The following is an 11,725-nucleotide window of genomic DNA, read 5'->3' as shown; positions in this document are numbered from 1 at the left end:
CGCGTAATTCAAACCTACGCATACTGCATTGGCTGTAAGCAGCATGCTGATTGGCTGACGATGACGTGGCTGCATTCCTGTGCAAGGCACGCATTCCTCTGCAAGGCACTCTTTTCGGAACGAGAAATGGAATATCTTCGTCTAGGGTGATCGTTGAGCCGTAAAAGCTCCTGACTTGTGCTAGTCTCAGCTCAAGCTACGAAACTGCTATTCCAGTTCAAAACCCCATGTTAAAAGTGAACTATTTCCTTTAACGGTCACTCACACACCAGTTAGAACATAAAGCGCCATTTTTATATTTTGTAATTGGACTTGCCGAAAATCCAGAAATACATCTAAGAGTTATTTTAGATAATAATTTATGAAGTCTTTACCTGCCTTTACCTAGTCCTTATTTCTTTTTCTATTAGGTACCTGAAAGAATTATTGAACGCTTGTCTTCAATAGCTGTAAGGTGCTCTCCTAATGACCAGGTGAGATTGATTTGAGAGGGATGTGACAATGCAACATGTTGCATTTTCTGAAATTATCAAGCTCTTGATGATGAACAATTGGTACCTACAATTAGTATTCTGTACCAGAGTGCAAACTCCCCTACGGCAAATGATAAAACCATTACAGGTTTTCAAAGGCTTCACCACTTTCAATGTTGCTGGGCATCCTTTGCGTGATTTTTACAGGCTAGACTGCTTATCAGAATGTAAGATTACGGATTTGAAATTTAATATTTGAGTACATCTTGAGTCCCGCCAATTAGCCTATGAATGGAGAGCAACGAAACTTTTTTGGCTGAGAGCGTTGGTGCCAATAATGACCATATTGGTGACATTTCAGCCATGAAGGTCATCGCGCATGCGCAATGATATGTATACTGTGATATACAAAAATACTCAAAGCCTATAAAATATGACTGAAATGCAACCCATGAAAACTTACATACCTTCACTAAAGTGTATTTTTTCGTTTGTTTAGGTCGTAAAATGGCTAATAGTATTGACACGTTTAATTATCAACACCGCTCGGCCTTAACTTCCGCTTCTTCTGCCCCTTACCCACTGCTCTTAGGTCTTTAGTTGCCAGTTCCTTTGAAGATATGGAACTTGTGCACCTGTTGCGAATCGATAAGCAGTAGAGGAAGACCTTGCAGCATTATCTGAGGCGACATCTCTAAAAAAAATCACCGTACGGTGTGTTTTAGAGAGGTGGTTGCCTATGTCATTGTGCTTAGGGGTCGGATTCTAATTCATCGGGCAATTTATCAAACTTTGAGTGAGGATCTACGGTCATTGAGGTCACCAACGATTCGAAGAATGTCAACGCTCAGCTACAGAGCCACTTAAAGGCATAATGTTGTGTGTGAGCCACAAAAAATGGCTTTAACTAACCCAGCGACCATGTATACTACAGTATACATGACTAGTCCTAGGCACAGTCCGTTGTGTACTGACGTTTACATTTCTCCGTCGTGCAGGATCCCGTTGGTCACTCGGGTGTACAGTTATTTTTTCAGAGGCCAATTCCTCCCAATAATTGTAGAGCTACTTCTTAAGCACGTCTCAAGATTTTTCGGACCAAGGACATTAGAATACCTTAGTATACATGAACTTTAATTCCTTCTGGAAAAGTTTCAAACACACAATTTTGTTTACAAAACCTGCAAGCAATGATCAACAACGAATAGTTATGTTAGCAAAACAACAGCTTTCAATGAGTCATACTCTTAAAAAGAAATAAAAGGAAAATAATTAGGAGACGTACCTCTATGCTGCGACCGCCAAGATACCGGGAAGATTAAAGCGCTGAGGCGTCAACAAATTCAACTTGAGGATATAAATTCAGCCACCAGGTGGCGGACTATGGCATGAAGAATGCAACGCATGGCCATGAAATAGCCTAGCCATTAGTGAATTCCGTAGAGATTGACTTAAGACGATGTATACCCCAGTATACAAAAAGAACCAAGAGGTTAAGATTGAGCTTGAAATCTCACAGCCGTGGCCACAGCCGTAGCCGTGTTCTTGGAGATATTTGCAGCCGCCCCGGCCCACAGCCGTGGGGCTGCAGCCGGCCGGTGCAGACCTCTAATACAGGCTGTATTTAGGGCCTTGATACAGGCCATGACCTCACTAATGGGGTCCTCAAACTGAATGGGATAGCTCCCTGAGCCGCCGCAGCCCAGGACGCGATACTTTCAAGAGAGACTATGCGTCCTTTAGCAGACTGTCCGTCACTGTCATACGATGCTTACAAATACCGGCCATTTCTGGTCAAAACCGGTCGGCCAGTCGTCGTTTCCGTTGGAAACCCGCATCACGGTGAAATAATCATAATGTAACCAACAACCCACCATCAAAAGGTCCTCGTTTTCCCTCGCGAGGCCACCCGACAATCGAGGGGCTCATCATCAGGTTATATAGAACATCAGGTATACAAACGACGCGGAAAGCGCCAATTTTATTTTGGTAACATATAGGGTTGCTTTTATATTGTTAACCCGCGAGTTGCTGGGGGGGGGGCGTTAAACGCCCCCACTTTTTTCGCCGGGCCATAGCATAAAAACGGCGCGCCGCAGGCGCGCCAAAATTTGGGTACCTGTAGGGAATGGATTGAAGTTTATTGTGACAAAGTTTCAAAACAATCGGTCGGAAAATTTTTGAGATATCGAGGTTTTAGTGACGTCATGATTTCTGAGTTTTCGACCAAAAACGGCATATGTTCAAAAAATCATATAAAATCACAAAATAGACATACAGACATGCCGTAAACGCCATTAGACTGCCAATACCATGAACAATCAAATGGCTATCTTCGATTATTGATTATCGTTCCGCATTTTCCAAAATCTTGAACTGAATCTTGGCAATTTCTCGTGACTACTTCACAACCATGATACATGCATTTCTTAAATTGAACTTTTTGAGCCAAACACGTACACATATGATAAAATGAATGTCACCATCGTGTTCTACACCCAAAATTACCCAAAAACATGTGCCATAGGCTGCGAATATCAGTTTTGATTTTCGGGGATATGGGCCGACCCGGTTGACCTGACCTTGACCCTGACCTATACTTGACTGACCCCTACATGGAGCTGACACTCTTTTAGGCCTTATATGAAGGATTGTGCATCGTTTTGACAGAGTTTATGACGAGAGGCGCCCATTGCGAAGTCCTGAAGTCCATGCTACTGAAAGCCCGATTTCAGGTGTTTGACCTGACCTTGACCCGACCTGTGACCTCAAAATTCAACTTTAAAGTACTCATCTGAAGCGTCTCGTCGCGGTCTTTCGTTTGCCGCCTCGTGCGTTTCGCTGCGCCTATTGGTTCTCGAGTTATCGGCTGGGGGCGTTTAACGCCCCCCCCCCCCCCAGCAAACGGTGGGTGGCGAAATAGGGGAGACCCGGGAGGTATGGGCCGGTTTTGTGAAAAGGCAATTTTCTTCCAGTGGGCAGTGGCTACACCCGGTTTTTGACTCTGTGCACGTGAAATTGCCTTTCGCCTGCAAAGTGTGCCTGATATTAGGCATCTCGGATCAACTATTTTTTCTCGAGATAACTTTTGATAAATCATGCGCTTTTTCGATCCATCAAAATACACCGGGAGGTATGGGCCATGGCCCGGGAGGTATGGGCCGGTGCCATGTTTCATATCCTTTTCTCGAAAATGAGAACAACAATCGTAGCTGGTATCTACCTTGATCTCTCATAGAGCCCAGGAACCGTATAAGCGGCCAACAGCTTATTTCATGGAGGTCACTTGGGCACATATGTATTTTGGTAAACTCAATCATGCACGATGAAATAAAATATATAATGTTTTTCTGTTCGAATGAAATTTGGAGCTAAATTTTCAACCTTACGCGACAAAAATAAAACTTATTGAAGATGACAGTCAATGAAAGCATCTTTTTATTGATTTAGGATCAACAGGGGTGGGTGGCCCGAACCTCCCGGTTAGGACGCCAGAATTTGCGTAGCATCTCAGCTCATAATCTTGCAAGAAAGCTTCAAATTGTCTATCCAGCCTTAATTGGCATTCTTTAAACTTAATGTTAGCATTGGTCTGACATCATAAAACCAGCCTGGTTCAAATTTATCACGAATTTTCTGTATGTACAGTATTTTACTCGAAGAGGGCAAAAACGTTTTATCACCGCTCATTGCCAAAGAAGACTGAGGAAGGTTTTGAAAATCACGTGGGCTGTATAACGGAATGGCTGCTACCAGTTTACGCGGTCAAATGTGTAAAAACACGCAACACTTCTTCAAAACTGCGATGGCCCATACCTCCAGGGGGCCCATACCTCCCGGGTCTCCCCTACCCCAGCAACTGCCGGGTTAATATATGAAAAAATAAGACGTTTAAATAGTGAGCTCAGCAAATTCCACAAAATAGTTGTTTTCGAATTGTTTGTACCAGAAAATGCATGCTAACGTTAGTTGAGTCAGTCTATAGCTAGTTCAAAAGCATGTAGTTGATACTAAGATATAAGAAATTGTTAGAAAGAGAACTGGCTTAGCCGTGACATTCTCCAAGCGTGTTCGCGAGCAGGAATTACGTGATGTCAGTGACATCTTGAAATGTATATTTTACAGGCAAAGCGAAAACCAAGGAATTTTGCAAAATGCCTAGGCAGTTTACAAAATGCCTGACCCGCCAGGCATTTTGCGAAATGCCTAAGCAATTTGCAAAATGCCTGACCCACCAGGCATTTTGCAAACCGCCTTGGCATTTTGCAAACTGCCTGGCGGGTCAGGCATTTTGTCCCCAAGGCCCTAAATACAAGGTTGCACGGACTAATATCTACTAAACCTACCAGAATATTGTTTTACGGTTGGATATTTTAATAGCTATTCAATCAAAACTTCTTTATTATTTTCTCGTTATCATTTATAAGCAATTTTGTAAATTGACTTTCAATTTGCTTGCCTTTAACTGGCAAAATAACTTTCTAGTATTGGGTAAACAAACTTGTGTAGCAGTAGGAACCATATCTGGCAAAACCCCAATGCCTACATACAGCGGAAAAGCAGTCACCAGGTGTCGCCACAGTCGCCACTTGGTCGCCACACAGATGCGCGCGCGTCGCCAATCGCCACACTACCGATTTCCATAAGGACGCATATGTACGGATATGTATAGGAAAGTCGCCCTTAAGGATTACGCTTACATCCTTTGCTTATGAGGTCGGTGCTTGGAAATTGGGAGGGGCTCAGCTATTTTCGACCACGGATATGGCTTTATCACATGATGAGGAACATGCTGATAAGCGTTTTATGTGTCATAACAGCACAACAGTATTTTTAATCATTTTTCAAAAATAGCCGTTCTGCCGTATCTTTCAGTGCAAGGTGCCATCGGTCACCCCGACGTTACGTCACGCCGGGGATTGCCAGATTTTCCTACTAGACTTCGACGCCCCCTGATTTTCCCCAGGCAGTTTGCAAAATGCCTGACATCGAGCTCATACCAGCGACGATGTATAAGCACCATTGTCAGTGCCGCTTACAGAAGTTAATCGCTGGCAATGCGCACAAGTGGGAGAACACCGGCCACTGCATTCTCCGGGTAGCGCCACCGAGTTTAGGTCACTGCGGTCACTAAGCCCCAGCGGCCGCCGGGTGCGGTTTCGTTTGTAAACATGCACAAGGTTCTACGTAGTAAAGCTTCATACATTTACATAAAAGTTTGCTTTGCTAGTTTTTTTCGAACAATACCATTGTGCACCTACCGGCTGCGGCCATGTTGATTTTTTTTCACTACGTACTGTTAAAACCTTCGCCGGACCTATTGGTTTTCTACATACATGCGCGCCGGCCGAGGGGGGCGGGGGGGGGTCAGGAGCGTACGACTCTCCCTCGCCGTTTCGCCCCTGGTGGAGCTAGCGCGTCGCGGAAAAAAACGAGCGTGTGCGCCGTTACGAGACGCAGAGATTGGTACCCGATTTTAAGGTCCTAGGTCAACCAGTGATCTCTGAGGTCAGGTCCAGTGCCCCAAGGTTCAGTTTTTGGTGATTAACTTCGCAAAAAACAGCCGCAGAGCCGCGATTTTTGCAGCATCGTGTTCGCCTCGCTCAGGCGCGTCGAATGATACACTTTTTGATTGGGTCAGGTCAACCTAGGGTGTTGACCTCAGGTCACGGTCAGGTCAGCGCCCCCACGTCACGAAGTTGGTCAAAAGAGGTCATATCGCATATCATTCGATTTGGCAGGTCTTCCTGAGTCCATTGGTGGCTTTCCCGACTCGTTAGCTGAATTTGACCGGGAGTTATTGACGAAAAACTAATATGACCTTGATGACGTCATAAATGACGTCACGCAAGGTCACATTGCAAAAAAAGACGCATCTAACCTCGCAAGGAGTGTATCACATCACTATTCTGTGTGCTTGAGATAGTTGGAGATCATTCCCAGCGCCAGAATTGCAGTTTTATTTTTCCCATTGACTTATAATGTTGAGGTCACGAAAATGACCTGACCTCATATGACCTTTAGGAAAAATCCGAGATATACACGTTGTGAGACTCGTAATAGATACTAGATCCTGCAAGTTTCATTGTTACCGGTCGCGTGTACTTTCCGGTTTCCAGCTCAAGAGTCTCGATTAACGGCAAAAAACTGTATTGCCACTTAAACCGCGACAACATCCCCCCGCGGGTTCCCAAGCTCGACTGCCTTCCCGCCGCGTCTCTCGCCGCGCCGCGTCGCGCGGCGTCGCCATGGCAACGGACAGAGGAGATGCAAATTCCGACACACATACCCACGGACGCACGGCGGAGGGCGGCTTGGCGACAAAGAACCAAACATTTTTACTCTGTTACATCTCCCCCCGCCAGCCAACGCCGCCTCTCAACACACACAACGAAGCATCGGAACACATACGGTATGTACAGTGTACACCACACGCACAGACGTATCCCTGAATACGCCTCACATTTCGTAGTCGCTTAGCCACTGCGGCGGCCGTCGAGTCCGCGAAGATCTGCGTAGACCATCGTCGGAAGGCTCGGTGGTGGCTGGCAGCTGGAATCGTACCTGCCGCGGCGGAGATCCTTCAGCGCGTGGCCGTGGCGTTCCCTGGGTCTCCTGTTCGCTACCCTGTCGTGGGGATCGCAGGCAAGGTCGAGGTGGTGACACTTCACACGGCGCTGTCGTTTCGTATTCAACTGTATCACTTGGCATCGCCGCCTGCGTCGTCACTTCATGTCTCGTTATCCCGGGCTGTGTCGACTGCGGTACCAGGCCACACGGCACGTGAAGGTTGACGGAGGCGGTCCGTTCTGCCTCGTCTGGTGGCTCCGGTTCATCGTTCGCCCAGTGAAAGAGCCGACGTACGCGCGGAGATGCTCGTTGAATGTACGCTGGCGGGTTCTTCCATGGTCTCAGCTGCGCGTGGTGGGCTCGCTGTGAGTGCCCTCTCTGGTCGCTGACCTCGTAGGTCACGCCGTTGTCATTCACTCGCGTCACTGTCAGCGGGCCAGCGTAGCGAGGTCCGAGCTTGCTGGCCAGCAGATTGCCAGGGCGTTCGATCGCCTTCTTGACGTGTTCGCCGACACGGAAAGGCGCGAAGCTCGGATGTCCCGGACTCCATGTACGCTGCGTCGTCAACGGGACTCGCGGAACATCGCTGATCTCGTGCGCGCGCCCCAGTAGGTACTGAGCTGGCGACACGCCCAGTTCGGAGTGCAAGGTCGAGTTGTACGCTGACACGGCTCGGGGAAGGCGTAGGTCCCAGTCGCCAGGTGCACCGTCCAACATTCGCAGGGACTGACCAAGCGTCCGGTTCAAGCGTTCCACCGCGCCGTGACCTTGTGCGCGCAGTGGCGTGGACAGAACGTGGACGATGCCCCATCGCTCCAGCACGGCCTCGAACTCGGCCCCGCAGAACTCTCCACCGTTATCCGTCAGACAACGGGCCGCTGGACGAAGGAGTGCCGGCAGCACCCGCTGTTCGAATGCCGTAGCAACCGCTGGCGACGACTTGGACCGAATCGGCACCGCGATACCAAACTTAGAGGCATGGTCGACCACCACAAGACACCCGATGTGGCCGCGTCCGCTGCGGGGAAGCATCACCAAGTCTGCCTCGATCAGTTCGAACGGTGCGCTGGCGGTGATTCGTAGGGTCGGAGGAGTCTTCACGTGGGAAGACGGCTTGAAGAGCTGGCATTTCTTGCATGCGCCAACCACGTCCGCCACGATGTTGGCCGCCCCGGGACAGAATACCTGCTGGGTCACCATGTCGATTAGCTTGTCGCGACCGGCGTGAGCTGACTCCATGTGCATGGTCCCAACCAGTTCCACAAGCCAGTCTCAGGACACCACCGGCACGTGTCTGTGCTCATCGAACTGATACACCACCAGTCCTTCGACCATGGCAACTCGATCCCAGTGCTTGCGGAAGTGACGAAGAGATCGTGGCAGCATTGCCCTGCTCGTCTTCCGCCGCACATGATGAGCGAGAGAGCGGATCGCCCGGTTGTGCTGCTGGTGTTCGCGTACAGCTGGGAGTTCTGGCACGCGTTGCACCTGAGTCAGTCCGACCAAGGCGTCACCATCTGGCACATGCTGCTGCTCCAACAGGGGACTCACGCGACTCCCACAGGTCACCTCTCGCCGTTCCACGTCGATGATCGCGCCAGCTTCGTGCAGGAAGTTCACACCCAGCAGCAGGCAGTGACCGAACGAGCTGCTTCGTTCGATCACCAACGGCACGCGAACTGTCTTCATCTCAGGCGAAAGTGCGACTTCAGCTTCAACGTACTCAGTGCCGAACGTCAATCCAGCGAGTCCCTGCAGCGCAACATTGCTCCGTCGAACGTCGGAATCTCTGAAGCCGAGGCGCCCCAGCGAGTCAGCACTGCACACGCTGACGGCCGCGCCGCTATCCAGCAGCGCGCAGGCCGCCTGTCCATTGCATATCGCTGCTGCCGAGCAGCGCGAACTGAACAGATGGCCACATGCAGGACCCCTTGTCTCCTCTGCCTCGCTCTGCAGATTCTTCCCTTGGGCTTCCGCACTGTGTCGCCGAGACAGTCCCTGATCCGAGCCGTCACGAGCTCGCTCCTCGTTCACGATGTACGCTGAGAGAACGGGATTCTGCTCATCTAGCGCGCCGGTCTCAGCGAGGAGGTTAAAGTGGATGCCCGCCAGACAGTGCAGGTGAATGTTGCCCCGTTTCGAGTGGCGCGCACTGCAGAAGGTCATGGGATGATCAGGTCCGAAGTGCACCAGAACTCTCACGTCGAACAGGCAGGCGAAAACCGCAAGCAGCTCCACAGCCAGCGGCTGTCCGGGCAGGCGCATCAAACGCAAGGCCTGGCGCACAGACCGGTCGAGTTTCAGTCCGTATCTTCCTGGTGAGCGAAGAGCCTCGTCGATCAGCTTCGCACGGAGCTTGCGGTTGACAGCTGGCTGAAGCGCGTTGGTGCTCATCCACTCGCAGAGGCACTCTACCAGGCTGTCCCCTCCCCCCTCCGGCCGATGCGAGAGGATGAGACCGGGAGGGAGACCCGTGTCGGCGGGAGTCTCGGGCGCAGGTGGCGCGCCGTCTGGGGCTCCCACGCGGGACAGCATGTCAGCGGCAGCGTTCAGGCGGCCGGGGACGTGTCGGATCTCCATGTCATAGGCCGCCAGCTCTTCCACGGTCCTCGCGACCCGGTGGTTAATCAACCGCAGTGAGTGCAGGTGAACGAGGGCCTGATGGTCGGTGTACGCGATGAAATGAACCCCAGCCAGGAACGAATGAAAAGTTTTCACGCCCCATCGGAGCGCCGCGAGTTCCCGACCAGTCGCTGAATAGCCACGCTGGGCGTTCGTGAAGGTTATCGAGGCGAACGCGATGGCGCGATCCCGCCCGTCCTGACGCTGAGTGAGGCACGCGCCAGCCCCATAGGCCGAAGCGTCGACCCAGAGACAGAGAGGGTTGGCGGTGTCGCTGTAGTCTGGAAAGGCAAGCATGACGTCGCGGGCGATCTCATTCTTCAGTTGTTCGAACGAGTCAGTCATTTCGGGTGTCCAGGTAAGCGCAGTGGAGCCAGCCTGGCCGGTGAGCTCAGACAGAGGACGAGCGACCTCCGAGCAGCGGGGAACGAACTTCCGCTGGAAGTTCACGAGGCCGAGGAACCGGCGCAGCTCCTGAACAGTCTGCGGCCGCGGGAAGCTCTGAACTTTCTCGATGTACTCAGGGGCCTTGCGCAGTCCAGCTGCCGAGAGCTGATGTCCGAGAAACTTTACTTCATGCTGAAACCAGTGACACTTCGCTGTGTTCAGCGTGATCCCGTGCGCCTCCAGCGCCGACAGAACAGCATCCACGAGCTGCAGATGGCCGGAGAACGATGATTCCATCAGGAGCAGGTCATCCAGATACACCACAAGCTGCTGACGTGAGAATCCCGCGAAAATGGCCTGCATTTCGCGCTGGAAGACAGCAGGAGCGTTTTTCAGTCCGAAACTGAGACATCGGAACCGGTAGTGGGACCGCTGCGTGCTGAACGCGGTGAAGTCCCGCGACTCTTCTGCGATGGGAAGCTGGTAGTAGGCTCGTTGAATGTCCAGCGCGCTGAACCAGCGCATATCATGCGCGCTGTAGACGGAATCTGCTACATCTGTCATCGGGAAACGCTCTGTGACGGTGCGGCGGTTCAGGCGGCGGTAGTCGATGCATAGCCGAAGCGAACCATCGCGCTTCCGGATCGGAACGATTGGTGTATTCCATGCTGAGTTGCAGTGTTCGATGATTCCCAGACGTTCAAGCTCCAGACATTGACGCTCGACATCTTCGGCGATCGGTGGAGACATCCGTCGGGGTCGCACGTAGATCGGGGTGTCATCCATTAGTTCGATTCGGTGCGCGGTCAGAGCAGTCCGCGGGGTGTCAGCGTCATCACCCCCGAACACTCTCGAGTGCCGTTCGAAGATTTCCTGCACGGCGTCGCGCTGTTCACGTGAGAGGCCAGGTATCTCGTCAGCGGACGGCGGGCGACTGACCTGTTCGTCAGCGGCGTCCGACGAAGCGGCAAGGACTTCCACGGGAGGATCGCAGTCAAACATGCTGTACGCTGCAGTGTACAGCTGGCCGATCAGTGCACCTTTCCGGACAGTGGTTGGTACAAAGCCTCGGTTGCAAACCAGCACACAGGGCTCGGACAGATCCACAATTCCATCAACAGGTTGCAAGCAGGGCGCACTGGCGACGTCCCCAGTGAACACATACGAGCGGGAGGGCGCATCACAAACGTCGCAGGTAGGCTGGGAACTGATCAGGCAGGGGAGGGTCACAGAGTCACCAGGCGCAACTGTGACGTCTCGAGTCGCGCGACAGGGCACTGCGCGGGCGAAATACGCACAGGCGGAGTTGCGATCCCCATCAGGCAGGTACAGCGTCCACTGCGAACCATCCACATGTCGGCCAGTGACCGCTCGGCGAGAGACATCGATACACAGTCTGTGTCGTTCCAGCGCGTCACAGCCGATAATCAGATCAGTTACGGCGCGGTCCGAGTCGAGCACCAGACAGTCTGTGAGCTGAAGCGGCACCCCGTGCAGAACAACGGAGACCTCTGCACGTCCCACCGGATGTAGTGTGCGGCCGCCGATCGCGTGAACAACCTCCGAACACGGTCGAATCACAGCATCATCAACCAAGTGTCGCGCGATCATGGAGCGGTCAGAGCCAGTGTCTATCACGCCCGTCACATTCTCAGAGCACCCAGCCACAGTAA

This window comes from Amphibalanus amphitrite, unplaced genomic scaffold (genome assembly GCF_019059575.1).
Source record: "Amphibalanus amphitrite isolate SeventyFive unplaced genomic scaffold, NRLGWU_Aamphi_draft 000572F_arrow, whole genome shotgun sequence".
Lineage (NCBI taxonomy): Eukaryota > Metazoa > Arthropoda > Thecostraca > Balanomorpha > Balanidae > Amphibalanus > Amphibalanus amphitrite.
This window is presented reverse-complemented; position numbering follows the sequence as displayed.